The sequence below is a fragment of the Coturnix japonica genome, chromosome 1 (assembly GCF_054131305.1).
Source record: "Coturnix japonica strain WE chromosome 1, WE-NBRP24, whole genome shotgun sequence".
NCBI lineage: Eukaryota > Metazoa > Chordata > Aves > Galliformes > Phasianidae > Coturnix > Coturnix japonica.
Genome location: NC_140663.1, coordinates 80,935,065 through 80,953,789, shown reverse-complemented (window position 1 = coordinate 80,953,789; position 18,725 = coordinate 80,935,065). Strand labels below are relative to the sequence as shown.

Sequence of the window (18,725 nt, the reverse complement as noted above, 5' to 3'; positions counted from 1 at the left end):
TACCACTTGATCAATACACAGCTGAGAGGAAAGGATTTCTGTGTAATTGAAAATTCCACCTTCCATTTGGTGAACTCATTTTGCCAATAGTCAAAAGGAAGAATGTATTTTTTACGGTTAAATATTTATACAGCTTCAGTTCCAGTCTGAGAATTCAATACATAACTCCCTCCTCAGAGAATGAGAGATCAGAGAGGTGATCACTTAACAGCAATTGGATCTGGGGAGAGAAAAAGCAATATTTTTCTACTGTGAACATAAGCAACAAATGTCAAATGAACTTGGGAGTTAAACTAACAGCTCAAACTCAATAGTTCTGCTCACATGAAATCACATTCTTTCAGGTCAGGATTAAGCAGGGCCTCATCCAGCAACCAGCAAGGCTGATCCTCACAACAGAGCACACACTGCACTCAGCCTTGTCTGGAATGAACTAAAGTGACTTCATCTGGGATTTATGGTCATCTGAAGTGAATGTCGACAGCATTACCAATCACGTTTCATCCCTGCAGTGCCCAGGCCAAATTAAGTTTTGTTTTACTAACAACCAGGAGACACAGTGATTCATGGCTCAAACAGGCGGCGAGACAAACAAAGGATTCCACTTCTAAGGTATTATAACACAGGGTTTCTTTATACCAAACATCCATCCACTCAGCTGAGCAGAAGAGATCTACAGCTCCACATAACACAGGTACAGCTTTGCACAGTGTTTATTGCAAACATTTAGGGTGGTCTTTCCTCACTGCGTGTGCTCCGTCCCCTTCCTTCAGTCCAGCCTGAGCTGACAGTCTCAGGACAAGCTGCTGCAGCACACTGGTCACTTCTGTGTTACCAACAAGCCCCTTGCAGTGCCTCAGGAATAGCTACTGCGTTCCTCTGACTGAAAATAAACAGCCATTTTTAAACAAAGTTCTTAAAATTGACCATCTGCTCTCTCAGGCTTCTCTGCACTTCATTGTTTCTTCATTCCTGGTTTCCCAAACAACACCAGAAGTAGCTCCCGGCAGCTCCTGTCCCCTCTCATGTCCCTGACATTTCTCTTCAGGAGCTCACACTGCAGCAGCATACGGTCACCCATGGAAAAGAGATGAAACTCCACCACACTCTGGAAACAAGAAATTTCTCTGCTAAGTTTCCCCCCCCTGTCTTATTCTTTATTTATGAAAAATCCTGATAGGCTCACTCACATGGATAGGAAAATGAACTTTATGGAGCTCTGTAGCTTACCTCCAAAAACAATGAAGTGTAAATCAGCCAGTCCCTTAAAGCCTACTGTCAAACAACAGCAATACATTCACAGCAAGACACTTGCATAACTCAACTGAAGCTGATGTTATACCCAAGGCCTAGGGAATGAGCTCATCCTTAAGAGGGACCATGGCCACCTCAGCCAAAAGGAACTCATCAAGGCTGCTATCTTAAAGTCCACTTAAACATCTCAATTTCCTCCTTCTCCCCCACAACCTAGTACACCAGACCTTAAGCTACAGCTAATTTCCTGCCAGCATAGCCCTGAAAATCTTCCAGTCCCTCACTTTCCACAATATAGAATAGATTATAACCTACATCATGTCAGTGTGACTGACCACAGGGTCTGGTTATGGAGCTTTTATTCCCAGTGCTCACTCTCTGGCACATTCACTAGACTAAATACATTAAAAGGCAAATATCTGCGAGTCTGATTTGATGGAGTCCCTCCCTTGTAACCCTGCAGGTTTCCGATGCGGAAAAAGGAGTGGCAGAGGAAGTTACTCTTACAACTTATCTCTTCCTCTGAGAAATCATTGTGCTGGATATTGGAGAAGGAGCAGAAAAAGGGAAATGCAGCAGCAGAAAAAAATCCTACACAGTTTCATCCTCATAATAAACCTCATGTACTTTTCTGCTGTAACTACACCAATGATTCCAAAATCTGCACTAGATTGCACAACTACAAGAGTTTTTAATTGTTCTGCCCCACTGCATAAGCACGAGTCTCTCCTTTATTAAGGCTGATGTAAATCATTTACTCTTTCCAGTAAACTGAAACCACACATACATTTTTATCAGGTCAGGAAAGCTGACAGTTTTAAATACCCATCAAAACCATAAACACTTTTTGCCATTTAAGCACCACAGTTTGCTTGCAAGTAGAAGACCTTATTAGAATGTCCATGTGGAAAATTCAGTGCAAACGGTGAAGCTTCATTAAATAAGTTGCACTGTAACATCTACTCTCACCTGGAATTGAAATCATTCAAGTTCACATCTCAAGAATCTTATCACACTCCTATGCACAGGTAGGATTAAACCACGTATTCAAACAACATTATTTAAGCAGACATCCTTATCCCTCCCTTACTTCTTGATCACACAAACCACTGTTTCATCTGGATTTGCTCACAGAGCTAAGCAGAGGTTAAGATTGCTATTTTAAAAGGAGAGTTCGTTGTTTTCCGCCCAAACAAAATCCACCAAGAGGCAGAAATGTTTTAGAAGAAATTCCTGTTTAAAACAATGAACTCCTTTCTTCGTGCCGAAAAACAGGGCTGGCAAAGGACAAGGCAGCCTCAGATCAGCTTGGTATCTCTCTGGTAGTAAAGCCTAAGAGTCAGCTAGCCAGCTCACACCAGCTTACTACCATGCACCAATATCAAGGAGCTCCCAGGCCTTTGTCAAGCACTGTTTCATCAATTCTCTTTCTGCTACAAAAAAAAATTGAGCGTGCTAAATCAGGATGTAAAAATTCACACAGACTTGGCAAACAGAGAGCTCTGCTGGTGGTTAATGGCCTATGGCTGCTTGTATCTAATTGCACAGACTAACAAAAAACAAACAACATCTGGTGTAGCAGGAAAAGTACATAAATATGTTCGCTTTCCACATCTGAAACCCAGGAAATGCAGACTTTCTTGATCTAAAATTTGAGGAAGGAGATTGGGTGAAAAAAAGACTATGAATCCAAATGCATACACTGTAGAGAAGCAGAAAGACTTTAAAGAGCCTTCCTTCCTAACCTGACAAGATACATTTGCTCTTAGGATGTCCCTAATACATTCAATAAGAACTTGCCATACACAGCAGGTGAGTGAGTCCCAGAAAGCTTAAGAGGCTAAAAAACTACCCAGAACAACTCCTAAGATTTATTTTTTCCTCTGAGGTTGGGGTGGATGCCAGGGTTGCTTCTTGGCCATCCTTCCCATTTTTCCCCTATCTTCCCATTACATTTTCCCACTCTCTCAGCCAACCTTTGCCCATGATCTGCTTCCCTCTGTGCTGATTTCTTTCACTGCCACTTTGTGCCTGTCAGTTCCTTTGTTAATCAGCAGCCTTCACTGCCCACTTACTCTGACAGTTTCTCTTATTCCATTTGTCCCTTTCTCCTCAATTTGTCTCCTTCCTGAGATGCCTGCCCTGTATTTCCAAACATCCCCTCCAGCTCTTCAGCGCCTCTTCATTTTTCCAGCACTCTCAGTGCAGCAGAGATGCCCCCAAACTAAACGCATCACATCACAATAGCTCGGCAAACCACATCGTGACAGTGGCAGCTTGAGAAGCTTCAAATTGTCGGGATGTTCCCACTGTGGGCAGCAGTGCTACCAAACCACAGGCCTGCCTACATGACACACCACAGCACTTATCAGCAGGATTTTGTTCCCTTGAGTGAGGCATACAGGTGCTATACCTGTAGTTATAGCACTTAACATAATGAAGGCAGTTAGCTAAATAGTTTGCTGAAAATCTGATCCCGCTTGCATGAGACTTGAGGAGGAGAAAAATAAGCCTCACATTTATAGATTCCCCTCCTACGCTGAGGTGTGTGTGCGTGGAGGACCTTCTACAGGGAAGAACTCAACAGATTTCCTCATTTGTGCCCCACTGCTCCGAAACAAAAGCCGAGTGACAAGCATCTGCTCCAAGCACGCTAAGCAGGGCATCACCTTACAGCTGGTTGGCTAATGCATTGGGATGCACTGCTTGCGGTGCTGGCTGTTCTACACACCAGCATTATCTGTTTGCTTTAACAAATGAAGATGGAGAGAATGCACTAGAGTACAGCGTTAACTCTTTCACCAGCAATCAGTACTTTTTCCCCCACTTCCATTATTACAGCTGTTCTCAGGATCTTGAAGCAGAAAAGGCAGCCCAGACCCCCCCCATCCAAAATCCCCTGGTCCTCCTGATCCGTAACTCAATTCTTCTGGTCCCAGTCAATCTCAAGGCAGACCTACAATCTTCATCCCATCCTCCCCCCTGCCTTAACAAAAAATACTCCAAGTCTGGACTTTGTTCCTTCCCCGAAATGGTCAACTTCACACACATTCAAGAAACCAGTTGCTGATGGTATCCGGCAAGCCCTGATAAGAACCTATTTGGAATAAAATGACTGCTCTTCCTGTCCTGGTTGCTGTCAAAGGTTTCCATTCCCTCAGTGAGAGCACGGACATACAAAAGAGCCGATTTAGCATTTGACAAAACGGAAAGATGTTTCTGGAGCAGAAAAGGAACCACTTAAAGCGACCATGGGAAAGGTATCAGTGGCTCCGGCAACAGTAAAGTGTTGCCATCTGAAGCCTCTAAAAGCTAACACTCCCTCAGTTCCCTCTGACAGCACAGGTGAGCACTCTCCCGTGCTCTGCTAACTTCTTTTTCTCCCACATCTTTTCCTTCTTTTAGAGCAAAGCAAGCCCACTTCTGAGCCAGCAATCCCACATGGCTTTACCACACCTTTCCTCACCCTGCATCTCTTCCTTCTCCCTTATTTATCAGAACCGTGATGGCTTGGGTGGCTTGGGGGGGGGGAAAGAAAATAGAAGAGAAATTCACCCAATCTAAGAACGTGCAACATTCCCTACCTTCCTCTTTCCCCCATATAGAGGTGTAGACACCCCACTAATCAGTCGCTGCCCTGTTCCTATGGGCAATGAGCCCACCAGCCGCCCTGGAGATGGCACGCGTGGCATGGAGGTGCGCAGCCAAGGTGACAAGAGGAGCATTTGACGGAAAGGTACTGGAGACAAAAGCAATGTGCTTAAGCTCACGGAGGTAGAACCCCATCTCTCCAGCCTTTATATAAGCACCGCTAGCCCGTTCGCATTTCTCCACGCAAGGAAACATCTCGGGCAGTTCAGAGATGGGAAGAAAAACGCAGGGGATGGCCGGCTTGCACCGTGCTTCGGGAAGGATGTGACCCGTCGGCTGCCCTCCACGAGGGGCCGGCTGTGCCGCCCGGCTCCTGCAGGGCGCTCAGGTGGTGCGAGGCTGCACCCGGCTGTGCCGGCTCCCGGCGGAGCCCAGCAGCCGAACAAAGAGGCGCGGACAAAGAGCGCCGTCCCCGCTCCAGGTACGAGAGCGGAGGGAAACGCGAGGCACCGAGACAAAACCACGCCGCCCTCCCGAGCCCCGCCGGCCCCGGCCCGCACTCACCGCCGGGAGCCGCGCATCCCGCCGCCGCTGCCGCCCCGTCCCGGCCCCGCTCCGCCGCCGCCGGGAGCCGCCCCCCGCACGGCACGGCACGGCACGGCACAGCCCAGCCCAGCCCAGCAGCCAGCACCGCCCCCGGCGGGGCTGTGCCGTGGGGTAACCCCCGCGGGCGGAATGGTTCGCTCCCCGCAGGCTGGGGTCGCGGGAGCGGGGCGGGCGAAGAGGAGCCGGAATAGGGGGGTGGGGCTGGGAGGAGGCGATCGGGAGAAAAGAGCGGAAAGAGCGATGGGGAGAGGGTTGGAGGCGGCCGGCTGGGTCCTGCCCCGCCGCGCCTCCGCAGCCCGGCGTGAGGGGCAGCGCCGGGGCCGCCCTCGAAAGCGGCCGGGCCCCCGGGGGCCGCCGCGGGCGTTTTCGAAGCATAAATATTAATCATGAGGCAATTTCCTGCCCGTGAGATTAGCTGAGCAAATAGGGCGGCTGCCGGGAAGGAGCGGGCTTGCTTTTCTTCGCCTGTGGTGCTCTTACCTGGGTCCTCCTGGGAGCCCTAAGGGCAAGGCTGCACTCTGAGCCCCAGGAAGGAAAGGGGCTGCTCTGGGGCTGAGCCTGGCTGTCACCTGCGGGACCTTCCAACAGCTTGTCCCCACCTGGCAAGACACCAGAACCGAGCACCACGTGTGCGTGCACTGCTTGTGGCCTCCTGGAGAGGCCCCACGTTTCCAGTGTTTGTGCGGCTGCTTTACCTGGCTAAATGTCCCAGGGCAGGGAGCCCAGCTGACCCGGCAGGCTGGGCACAGTGCCTCTGCCAGCAGCACATGGACCCACACACAAGGCAGGGCACGTTCACTGAACTGATGTGCCCAGCCCACAGCATGTTTGTCCAAGAAGGCTGGGGACACTGGCCCAGGCAACTCCAGAGGACTGGGAGGCTGCTAAGCGATAGGCAGCAGGGCTGCTGTTGTCACTAGAGCAAACCAAGGAGTCTCCCATGGTCTCTGGACATGACGCACTACAGAAACTCTGCACTGGTCCTGGTTGCTGCGTTAGTTACGATCTTCCATTTACCAGGGGATATTTTACTTGGCTAAAACAATCACTTTACCACCATATAAACTCAGTAATCACTCTTTAAAAATCTCAAATCAGTGTTATAACGCCCTCAGTTCCTGAGAACACTAAAGAAGTAATAGCTGACCTGGTGCCTACTGAAGTTTTCATAGAAAATGATGAGCTTTTAAGACAAGTTAATCCAAGAGGCCAGAAGCTAGCTGAGCTCTCCCCCTGTGATGTCTGGGGGCTTCATCTACTGCCAGTGTTGAACCTTGCTCTTCTGCTCTGTCTCTCACCAGACAAACAGTGAGTCTAAGCGGTTAAACAAATAGAGCCACGTACACTTCAGGAATGCAAAGTTAAGGACGTGCTCACAGCTGGAAGAAGCGAGAATGGCCTTTAACAGTGCCTGTAGTCAGAGCCAAAAGCAGCCTGCCCTCTCTTCATCTCAGGGTGTTTTCTTTTGTTATTTTGAGTGGGAAAACTGTAATAGTAGTCTGCAAAAACCTCCCTAGGGAAAATGAAGCCTAATAACATGGAAAGGAGTAACTTACAAAGGTACAAACCTTTCCTCTGAACGGATTTAGAAATGGCTGTTGAATTGTTCCTGTGGTTAGCTCCTACACAGTAAGAGGGACGTCAGCAAAGCTGGATGAGGCTGAGCATGTGTTTCCCCTCATAGATGTAGGTAGGTCACTCCAAAAGTGGTGCCTCCTCTTTAAATCAATGGGAACTACAACACATACAAAGTACATTTGTGTTTGATAGTGTACATTCTCTGCTACTAAACACCATTTTTCAATATAGTTACTACCTTTAGCTATGCATTTTCTCCAGCAATGAACAAGAGTCTGTATGGCATACTTGTAAAAAATTTACTCACCGATATGGATGCCTTCACTAGGAAATGCTGAAGCAATCTCCACCAGGGAGCAATCTCCAAGAGATGCTGCCTCAGTGGTGGTCAGCCCTTAAATGAGGTCTAGAGGAGGTGGAGTCAAGCTCCACCCCTTCCAGGAGTACAACTTAATTACTCTCACCTGTGCTCCCACAGCTGACCGACACTTGCCTCAGCTGATTAATCAGAGGCTCAGGCTGTGATTACCAGTTTCCCATACACTCTCCATCAACATTCAGCAAAGCAGTTTTTTTCTGCATGAAGGAATTCAGCGACACACCTTTGCTAAGCACTTCCACATCAGATGTTATTTTGTCAGACTGCCCCATCTGTCACACAGCAACTGAATGTATTGTAATACTGATGGGAAGGTTCAGCCTCTCCTACTGTACCATCAACACCCACCACTGGTGTCGTGGGTTGAAATAGGAGGCATTACTTTCAGGGCAGTCCTTGTATGGGAAAACATTACCCAAGTCAGTATCATCTGTTACTTGGCAGGAAAAGAAAATAGAAGGAAGGATTAGAGCTTGTTTCCAAAATAACAAGAAATACACAAAGCCAGCCATAGCTACAGCCATGAAATACGTTGATAAGCCGGAATGTCTAACAAGCAAGAGTCTGGCAACTTGTAACAAAAACTGCACATCTGAATCTTTTATGATTGAGAAATACTCAAAAATGGGCAAAGAAGTAAAACTCCAAAAACTGAAGAGGTGCAGCCTGCCTGCTCTCGTTGTAACAAAAGCAACAAAGCACTTCTTATTAAAGAAAATCAGGAAAAATGATATGGAAACTTGCACATGAACTAAGAGTTTCACTTGTCCACCTAGCTAGCTTGAGCTGTCTTCATGGCGGTGTCATTGCTACATCAACTGTATTGCAAATCATGGAGGCCTTTAAAACTCTCCACCCTTGAGTATGCGGCACGCTCAATAAAGGTTTAGTGGTTTCCATGGTAATTCATATAAGTAAAAAATCAACTGTTGGAAAGCTTTCAGGAAGTATATTTTAATCGGGAGCATTGAAAACAGTAATAAAAATATCTCATTAGCATGCTCCCGTAACAGGGAAGAAGAAACCTCTTCAGCCGGTTCTAAAGTCACCTCTCAGCAGGCACTCATAGTCACCAGCTCTCCCTTAACCAGTCCCTTAGCATTACAGATTTTATCCACATCAGGTGTGGGCATGACTGCGTTTCTGTACAATGAGCCAGAACCCATAGCTAAGAGCTGGTTCTGGCTTTGTGCTACCTGCGGGAGAAGAGACAACACTGACCTGACAGAGTCATGCAAGATAAAGCTATCTGTTGATGACACTGGGCATAGTTACACCCAGTTTTTTTCTTTGGTGGCAAAACTGGTCCAGTTTCTTCCCTTTCCTGCCTTAAGTATTCATTTAGGTTCCCAGTCTATAGTCTGTGGCTTTCTTTGGTGGGCAAATGCAGTTACTGGTGGTGGAAACCAGGTCAAGAAAATGATCCAGGTGAATACTTCTTTCCCTGCCCCCTTCTTCTGAAAGAGGTCCAATATGTCTTCGTACTAGAGTGACTGGTGAGAAGAGGAACCATGGTGCAGCACAGATCTGAGATGCTGTGCTGGAGACCAAGCTACATTTCTCAAAATAGCATCACCAATACACCAATGAATTTTTCAATTGCACCCTTCTTCAGCTGTGCATGGCAGAAAAGGAGCTGTACTGACTCAGTGCTTTGCAGCATGTGACCAGAGCATTTGGAACCACGGCCTGAGTAAGGAAACCCAGCTGTTGTTGAATAATACTAACACAATTGCTTATAGCACAAAAATAATAACAGTTTTCACTACCAGAGCTTCTGAAAGCAAGTGGTAATTCTGCTGTAACGTCATCAGGGACATTTTGAGGCAGTGTAGAGGGCTGGGTCTGGTTCTGAAGTTTGGTTTTCAAGGCTCACTGGGAATCTCTACTAAATAAAAAAGGCAACTTGAAGGACGACTGCATTCATTAGTACCATTCTGGTGAAAAAAGAATAATCATTCCTGATAGTTCTGTTTGTCATCTTTGCTATGATCTGGAAATCTGTTAATCCAGTGCACAGAATAGAGGTATATCAAACAACAAGAAAATTAGGATGATGTTCAGCCAGCGAGGAGTTTCTGTGAGTTGCCCTAAAACTTGATTGAATCGTCACACAAGACCTATCAACAACAAACCGCCTTAGGAAAATAAGTTACATGAGTAATCAAATCTCATGCTCCAGGGCACAAGTCAATTGCTGGAAGGGTCAGGAAAGGAATTTCCTCACTCTCTTCCTTTGCGCAGTTGTACACAATTAACTAGGTTGTAATTGCAAGGCAAGAAAGTGGTTAGGCTTTGCATTCCTCTGAATCATCAAATGCTGCCTGCTTTTGCAGCTGAGTTCTGAGTTTAAAGAACCAGGCTGGCAGGGTTTGTTCTTAGTTGCTCTTCTGTGAGGCTTTGCTGATGTTTGCATTGCAGTTGCAGGGTCTGCTCTTTTCATGCTTGCACAGTATGGCTGTATTTCAGAACAACCATGAAAGCAAAGACTTAGTTTTCTGTTAATGAGTTGTCACCTTAAAATGTCTTTATCAGTAAGTTGCATAACTGTTAATTACTCACATAAGTAGTAGCAGTGTTGTAGCCATAATAACCTAGAGATATAAACAAGACAAGAGTTGTTGGAAAGGCAACCATTTTTGTTAAAGCAAGCATACCATTTAGTGTAATAAAGGGCCTTGCTAGTTCCTATGCAAGTAATTCATTTTAGTAGTCAAAAAGGTCTTTACTAACACAGGCCAGACATGACTTTTTGTATCACAAGAGCGCTACCCTATTAGTTGGAGCATGGCTGTCTTTGTAGCTGATTAATTGCTTCCCTTTACCAGAAGCAGCATGCATTTGTGAATGAGAGAGGCTTATGATTTGATTATTCAACCCTTGATACCGTAGCTAAACTCAGTGCAGTTTTATGGAAGTTGTTTTCTACACACAGATACATGTTTGGTACACGATAGCCGATTCTGTGAACAAACAAGCTGATAACCCCAAGCACGGGGTCTACACCCTGTTCAGCATCCCTTATGGATGTTAAGGCAGCTGACGAAGAAGACATGGTGTGAATACAATAGCTGCAGTGTTTCACAACTACAATCACAGATGAGGGCAGCAATTCATTCTGAAGTTGGTTGGATACAAGGGCTATCTATGTCCCGCTGTTGCTCCTTCTAGACTTTCTTCCCAGCAAGAAATAAGTTGATTAATAGATTCCCATACATGCCTTAGTTTGTCTCTGATGCCAAGCCAGGAAACTATTCTGTTCCCATTTGGTCTCCATTATGAAATCTGAATGCACAAATGTTTTTATACCTCTCTCTGTAACAATGCAGTGGGTTGTCTGAGCAAGGTAATGCTTTCTTTAGTGGGGAAATTGAAGAAATCTGAAAATGCTTAAGCCATGTGACCAAAGTTATGCACGAAATTTCAGCTAGAGCAGAACATAGAAAAACCCACAATACTTCTTTGATTTTAAAGTTAATTCATGTAAAGCGTGATCCCAGTGTTGAAATAAATACTTATTTGGGTCCTTCCTCCTGCAAAAACTTTCTTCCTCTCTGGATGAAATCCAGTTAACCAGTAGAGTCAAAAGAGGTAAAACAGTGCCTTCCTACCAAGAGGGAAAATGGTTGTCAAAAAGTCTTCGTTCTCTTTAGAGTGATTTGGGCTACAATTGAGTTAGTGACTTTCTTAAGGCTGAAAGCTCATGTTAATGAATGTTAGATAAAATACATCTTCACAATGGCTTCACAGAGCTGCCTTTGCTAACAAATTTTTATGTCTGCATTGAAGACAGTTGTAGATGATTTTCTTAGCAGATGGCCCTCAAATGTGAAATTAACTCTCATTAGCAATGCAAAGGATGACACCATATCACTACTGCTTTCCTCCACTAGTAGGGGCAGAAAAAGATGCAGACAAACTTCATCCTTAGTTGTGTGTGTGTGTGTTTGTTGTTGTTTTTTTTCCCTCCAAGCAGAGACAGGATTAAAGCAACAAAAAAATAAATACAAATTACCATTTCTTCCCTATCTGTCCTTTACTCAAAGCTGCTTCTGTGCTTAGATAAACAAGATATGCAAAACCCAAAGACAAACATCCTGGAGAGTCAATTATGCCTGACACAAACTCAGCCTAACCAGAACAGTAGTCCAAGCACCTAACTCCCCAACTGTCATTGCAACTCCTTCAACAAAATCCTAACAATGAAGCAGGGTGGGGGAGAAGGTTGCAGAATGGAGCGTGTTCCATCCTGTCAGACAGCATGGCCCAAAAAGAGAGATGGGCCACTGCCTCCCTGCATCTTTAAATTGGTCAATACTGTAGCAAGCCAGCTCCTACAGCCAAGACAACTTCGATACCGAGCTGCTCACTTCAGAGCATCTGTGCCTGTCCTACATCACTGCGTGCCAGCAGCCCAGGCTGCCTGTTTACAGAGCAGCCCCATGCATGCTTTTCCATCTGGGTCTGCCCTGCTGCAACCACGATCCCATGTGCTCCCGATGAAATTCACACCGACTGATGTAGAATTAGGCCAACAGGAAGCAATAAAATACGCTTGTTGATCCCAGAGCATCACAGGAAATTAACATATGACATTTTTTAACACATTGTTTTAATAAATAATAATTTTGTACCGTAGTTTAAAGAGGACTGTGAAATGTGAGATAGGACGCTGGGGGTGGTCTCTCTTCAGTTTCATAATGCCTTGTTTGCACATTGCATTTTTTTTTCCCTCCTCCTTCTTTGTGCTACCAAAACATTGTAACAGTCACAGAAGCATCCCAACATTTCATGAGCAACACCATTCATCTTGATTCCATGCTCCCATGAGTCTGTCCTCTAACTTTAGCTGAGAAACCCTTCACAACCAAGAAGAGAAATACACCATCTAAGCTAACAGCACGTGAACTAGGTAGCAATATGAAAAGGGGACACAAAAGCAGCCAGCTAATGAATGCACAAAGAGGAAAGGGATGATGTTGGATCCTCATTAGGCTTCTAAGTAGTTTGTCATTAGCTTGCTAGTAAAACCTCAGAGGCTTTATAGGAGGAAAATATTTCTTCATGCAGAACGCCCGAGATATCTTCTTTTGAGAGTGGAAGTTTCAGGTTCCCCCTCCCCCTTCATTTCTGGAGAGGCTGCCAAGTTTTCCAAGAGCTAAAAGCAACAGCTTTCTGTTCAGCGTTACTTCATGCTTCTGGTATTAATCTAATAGAGGACTAGAAGGGGAGGAGGGGAAAGAAGCAATGAAAGCTGATTTCCTCCTATGCAGCAGGAAATCCATAGAAAATTCAGATCTAACACTAATTTTAACAGCTGGATGACTGCTTTTACTTGCAATAGGAACATACAACAATGTATTTTCTTACTATAAAAAGAAAACAGGCATCAAGCAAAAGGAAAAATAAAAACAAGACATGTAGTTGTAAATACCTCTATTAACCCATCCTCTTCAACCAGCCAGGCTAGAAGTATTAACACCTTTTGCAAATTGCCCCTTATTTTCATTAACGTTGCTAATAACAGCATTCATGAAAACAAAATATAGAACAAGATCATCTTGCTAATAAGCACATCAACAAATATTTGCTTGGGAAGTGCTCCAGTAGCCACTTTGCAAAGAGTCTTAACAAATCACACAATCAAGATGTTGAACTAAAACTCCACGATGAAGACTAAAAATTCTTAGCAAAAACAGATCACAAATAAGCAATATGCAACTCAAGCACATCAGCCCTGAAGCAATCCAAAGCCACATATAGCATAGGCCAAATAATTGTTAGTAACACCTTTCTAAAGAATGCTGCATGCGGGCAAATAATTTCTTGTATTCAGCCTTTAATCATGAGTAATTACTGGGAAAGGCTTGCTTATTTATTCTGCTAATAATTGCTGGGAGGGTGATGGTCACAAGTGTAGTCCTTTATCTTGATTATGTGCTTCATTTTTTTCTTCCTTTCATGCTTTTCGCTCAGGCTTTGCTCCACCTGTTTCTCATGCACCATATGGCTCAAATCATGTCATACTGCAGAACTCAAGATTTTATGGTTTTTTTTTATGTTGATGCAGAGAAAGCTTAATAGAGTACACATGCTGAAATGGAACCCTGCTTTGTAGATGAAACAGGACTATTTCATGTTCATGAGTGCTTCGTGTACTGGGAAGGATCCATTCTACAGTCTGATTTCTCTGTTTTAGCAAATGATGGTGATGAGAATGCTTTACCTGCCCATTGATGCATGAGATCAACAGAGTGAACATGACAGCTGGTTTTAATGTCACTAGCTGCAGCCAGCTGTTACACTGAAAGCGTTAATAAACATTTTCATCAGTCATGGGCTTGGATTAAGCAGACTGCAAGACTCAAGGACTCTCAAGGGTTAGTGATGGCAGAAAAAACAACCCAGAAGCTAACACCCAAAACACCAAGTGGGAGCCACACAATGTGAGCAGGGAGGCTCCTCTCGGGGCAGATAAGCACAGGGCTGGAACGCTTCATAGCTATAACTTGAAGTACTGATGGGCTGCACAGACAGAAAATAAGGCCTTGAAAAGAAACGGGGGAATGAGAAAAGTTGTGGGGGATATTAGACTAGAAAGTAGTTTAAAAAGATGGAGCTCCTTGCTCCTTAGGTGTTAGTACTGCTGACAAGTCAGAGATAGTTGAGAAGAAAATGTTTCACTTTCTTTATTCCACATTCATAAAAGCCAGGCTTTTGTGCATGTTTTTTTTTAAGTCAACAGGACCATTGCAGTCACTCCCTCTGTACTGCAAAAATTCCAGCTGGTATCACATTTTCCTTGTAATGGAAACAAGCTGGCAGAACTTCAAAAACTTGATAACAGCTTGAATAGAGAAAGGACAACAATGGTTATACTTTGCTATTAAAATGTTGTTCTGGCTCCCTTTAAAAAAATATATATAGTTGGAATTAAAAATAAATAATTAAATAAAAAGAGAATAAGTTGGATAGAATTCGACAGTGCTTACAATGATGGCATTTGTATCCAGTAGCGGATCAGAAAGAGAATGCAAAGATGTGGCTGCTTTGGAATTTGTTCAAAGAATGATATCTAACAGCTCAACTTTCGTCAAACATGCCATGGTCGGGGATGTGAGCCCCGTGAAATTCCTGAGTTCAGTCAGATGTTTTCAGTGACTGAGAAACTGAAAGGGAAGTTTTGGAAATGACAGATATGTGAGCAGCTTTTTCTTATTTCATTATTTGAAGGCACAGATATCAGTCAGCCCCTGATAACATTGTCTTAAGAGCACAAATGCTCCAAAGAGCCTAGGAAACTGGATGTAGAAACACTGAGTAAGTGGAAATAACCTTTGATGGATAAATCCAGGCCAAGCCTTTCCCACTCAGGCTTAATTTTGCATGTTTCCTTTTCTTTGTTTTTTTTCCTTCCTTCCACAGTAGAATTGTAGGTTCAGAAGAAGAGAATCCTAACTTTCCTTGGCTTCCGTTCTCTGTTAAAGCCATGTGATCTGTGCTGCTTCTCATAGATTTAAGAATTATGCTGGGGCTCACAATAACCAGAAGCCGAGTGTCTATATGAATCAAATTATTATACTTCTCTGAAAAGAAAAAAGAAGAAAGTTTCTCTTTTAAAAGTATCACAGTCCCTCCTTTTTCTCCTCTCCTCCTTCTTTCCTGCCCATATGCAACCAAAGAAATGGCCTTTGTTAGTTATTCTGAGCTGGCAAGAAGCCCAAAGATCCAGCTGACAAAAACTTCAAGTCAGCAAATGCAGTGGGAGGAATGTCCTTTTCTGAGACCCGTTTCACAGCCTTGCTGTCACTGAACATCACAGTAGCTCTGTGCAGAAGCACCTCACCTCGCCCTTCATTACAAGGTGCATCGCCCTTATTCTGTTCTCTGTGCTGAAGTAATTAATTCTTGTTACCCACCACCAGCACAGCTTCCCAGCCTCTGGGTGCTGAGCTCTGAGGGAAGCTGATATCACAGCAACAGTCCAAACTGAGGCTGCCATCGGTGGATTTGTGGAGAAATAACAAAGCTTGGTTGGGTGTCTCTACCACACCACATTACTCCTGTAATGTACCATCCCATAGAGTGAATCAGCTTGAGAGGACAGAGTTAGCCTGGACAATGTATATCCAGCAGGAGGTCCACACGTTAAACACTTGTGTGCTGCTGTTAGTGCTGGACCATTATGGGATTACTGAGTGGACCAAAATGCTCAACACAAGGCCAAGGGCTTCACAGAAGTGAAGTTCCCAGTGGTCAGTAATCAGAAAAATAGGTGCAGAGAACAAATTTAAGGGTCTCTCATTAGTTGGATATGATTTTTTAATGAGATTTTCTTCCTCAAAGAAGTGAATAAAGGAGAAAATAAAGACACAGTAATTGAAGGATTCACCGGGAGGCACAACAATTTGCATACTCCACAGCAGAGAAGTGATTCGTTCTGCAATAAGAGCTCTTCAGATAATCTAGAAAGAAATACTTTTTTCTCACGCAATTTTCTTCCCTCAGCCTGTGGAACAAGTGAGCACTGTTCTTTCTGATCCTCCCCTTCCCTCAGCGGTCCTTTGGTATTTTCCTCTTCTTATTTTGAATTTCCTGTCTGCACTCTAGGGAAAGGATTTTCCTGTGAGAAACAAATGTCACACTGCTGATTTGTTCGGACGCCAACAGGCTAAGTCTGTCCTTCGTGTGGAGCAAGTTCTCATCTACCTGTTAGCAGAAGAGTACTGAGCTAAGATTCTTCTTTCTTTAATGTTATTTGGAGGTATCCCTAGAGAATTGTCAGAGGAACAGGGGAGGAAGAAAGCTCACAGGCATAAGGATTTCAGACTTGCACCTGAGCAGTGCAGTTCTTAGGAGATGTGTCTGCTCAGATGGTTGTGACCCCAGATTTGCTTCACCTCAAGCACGAATGAGAAGATCACAGGAGAACGTGTTTACAAGTGTGCATGTTTAAGTGCAAAGTATGCATGCTGTATAGAAACTTTCTCTTTGAACCTATGTGATAGCAACAGAGTGTAAAAGTCTAGCTGAAGGATGTGGTAGGATATATTCTTTACTGCATTTTACTTGAGAATCCTTCAAGGTGTCTGGTACTTAGGACACTGAAAATGCCTTAGTTGTCTTGCTAGCTTCTTACAGTACATTAAAGGAGATGCTAGATGCTGGTCCCCACGACTGCAGCAGCAGAACTGTGCTACTCACCAGTTTGTGGCTTGAAATAGGATAAATAATATGTCTTCAAGCTGTTACAGAGCATTGGGGAGTGTTCTGTGGCTTGTGGTATATGCAGAATGCCTGATTTGTAGAGCTTTTGGGTCTAACCATCTATTACCCTTGTGCTTATGAGACACTGCATTGGATAACCCAAGTGGCTTATTTCATGCATCTTTGTGGTATCTCTCACTGTTCATTATTTTGTGAGAAATAAAGAATTGCCTTCATTATATAATCACTTTGAAAGTTTACTAAGAACTTCTTTACTATACGTGAACTAATTTTGCATGACAAAAGTCTAGAAGTTTAACTCTGGGTAATACAAGCTGGAAAGGACAGGACAAGGGGGAATGGTTTTAAGCTCAAGGAGGGAAGGTTTAGATCGGATGTCAGGGGAAAGCTTTTTACAGAAAGTGTGGAGATGTGCTGGCACAGGCTGCCCAGAGAGGTTGTGGATGCCCTGTCCCTGGAGGTGTTCAAGGCCAGGCTGGATGGGGCCCTGGGCAACCTAGTCTAGGAGGTTGGTGACCCTGTCTGTGGTAGAGGGGTTGAAACGTGATGATCGTTTGGGTCCCTTCCAACACAAGCCATTTTATGATTCTATGAAAGCTCTGAACAAACAGGACTCTGCCTGATGCTTCATCAGAGAGCTAGCTGAGCTTCTGAAGGATGAAACAGAATGATGTACAGTATGAATTTAACTTTGTCTTAAGCCCATTTCCTTTGCGTTTTGTGCAGTATAAGAAGTATCTAAATCAGCACTTGGCCATCATTCATGGAAATAATGCAAGTCAGATTGAGACAGTGCTTTAATAAGTCAGGCTTGGTTGTACAGGAAATTAGATGGAGCCTGCTGATGCTTTAAAGACAAAGAAACTACCTATGGCATGTGCTGCTTCAGTATTCTTGAACTTTGTCTCAGTTGTAACCCAAATTCATAATGTTAGAAATCGTTTAAGTTCAAGCCTAAGGGACTTTTCCAAACAAAGACATAAGATAGCCCGTCTGTCAAAGACAGAAGAGGCATCCACATGACAAATCTAGTCAACAAAGCTAACATTGCGCCTAAAATCTGAATCACCTAAAAGAAGGTGGCAAGATAGGTGAGTAGTGAATAAGTAAAGCTCATACAAGAGAAAGCACATGAGAAACTATAGTAATCAGAAAGATGTGTAAAGGTGAATGACGGTTAAGCTGACCTTGTAATCAAGAGAAAAGGCAAACCTCCAAACCTAAATGCATGTCTCATTTTGCCAAATTCAGCTCTGTATCCAGTAAGTAATGCTACATGGAAAGCACCAGTAGGCTAGGTGGGCCAGGTTTGTATTTCATTTTGACTTAGCTTTTCCCTTGCCATTGATTTCCATTGATATTTTCTGTCATGAAATCTGAAGCTGCGTCCCCTATAACAGATTCACTTATCTACAGCTGGAAGCAGAGATCCCTTCTTTAACACTGCAGTAATGGAGATCTATCTGAGTATTTCCATATGCTGAGCTGAGCCCGATATTTCTGCATCGTTTCTCCCAGGCAGATGGACAGATGGTGGAATGTGGTCCTGTTATTTTTGTTTACTTATTTTGAAACAAAACCTTTTGATTTCATTGCAACCCCATCAACATCCATTTCCTTGTATCAGTGAGAACACCGGAGAAGGTAGCACCTCATTTGCTTGCCTTGAGCTCCAGGTTGTTGGATTCCTGGTGACTCTCTTGGCTTTTATTCAGTTAGACAGCAAGTATTTTTATTTTGCTGGGACTTTCTTGATGTCTTCCCTATGCATCTGCTTTGATGTCTTTCTGGTTTCTCTCCCACGTGAACTATGTTCAGCCACCTGCACCTTAATTCAGCGTGTTATCAAACCCTCCACCCACACAGCACAGGTTTTTGAACAGCTTTGCGTGTACCCATAGTTTTGGGGTGGTGGCTCCTATTGTTTCAGCTATCTATTCCATAAAACCTAATTGCACTTTACGAATAAAATGAAGGGTGGTTGTTACACCCACTACCTTCAGCAAGTCTTCACACAGCTGCCAGCATCACAATATGTGCATTTTCTATAACCAGACAAGCCACTGCAATTACAGTCCTCAGAAGTGCT

General features: G+C 44.1%; 1 protein-coding gene across 16 annotated transcripts in view; it reads right to left on the bottom strand.

Annotated features, from left to right (window-relative positions):
* PHLDB2 (pleckstrin homology like domain family B member 2) overlaps window positions 1-18,725 on the bottom strand; it is a 106,720-nt gene that overhangs the window by 57,473 nt on the left and 30,522 nt on the right. For 8 of the 16 annotated variants that reach the window (XR_014945842.1, XR_014945840.1, XM_015878216.3 and 5 more), the window contains exon 1: window positions 5,410-5,462. The exons of the other annotated variants lie outside the window; for them this stretch is intronic. The gene's annotated coding sequence lies outside the window, so the exon portion shown is untranslated. Of the gene's footprint in view, window positions 1-5,409; window positions 5,463-18,725 lie in introns of those variants that run through there. 16 annotated transcript variants of the gene reach the window in all.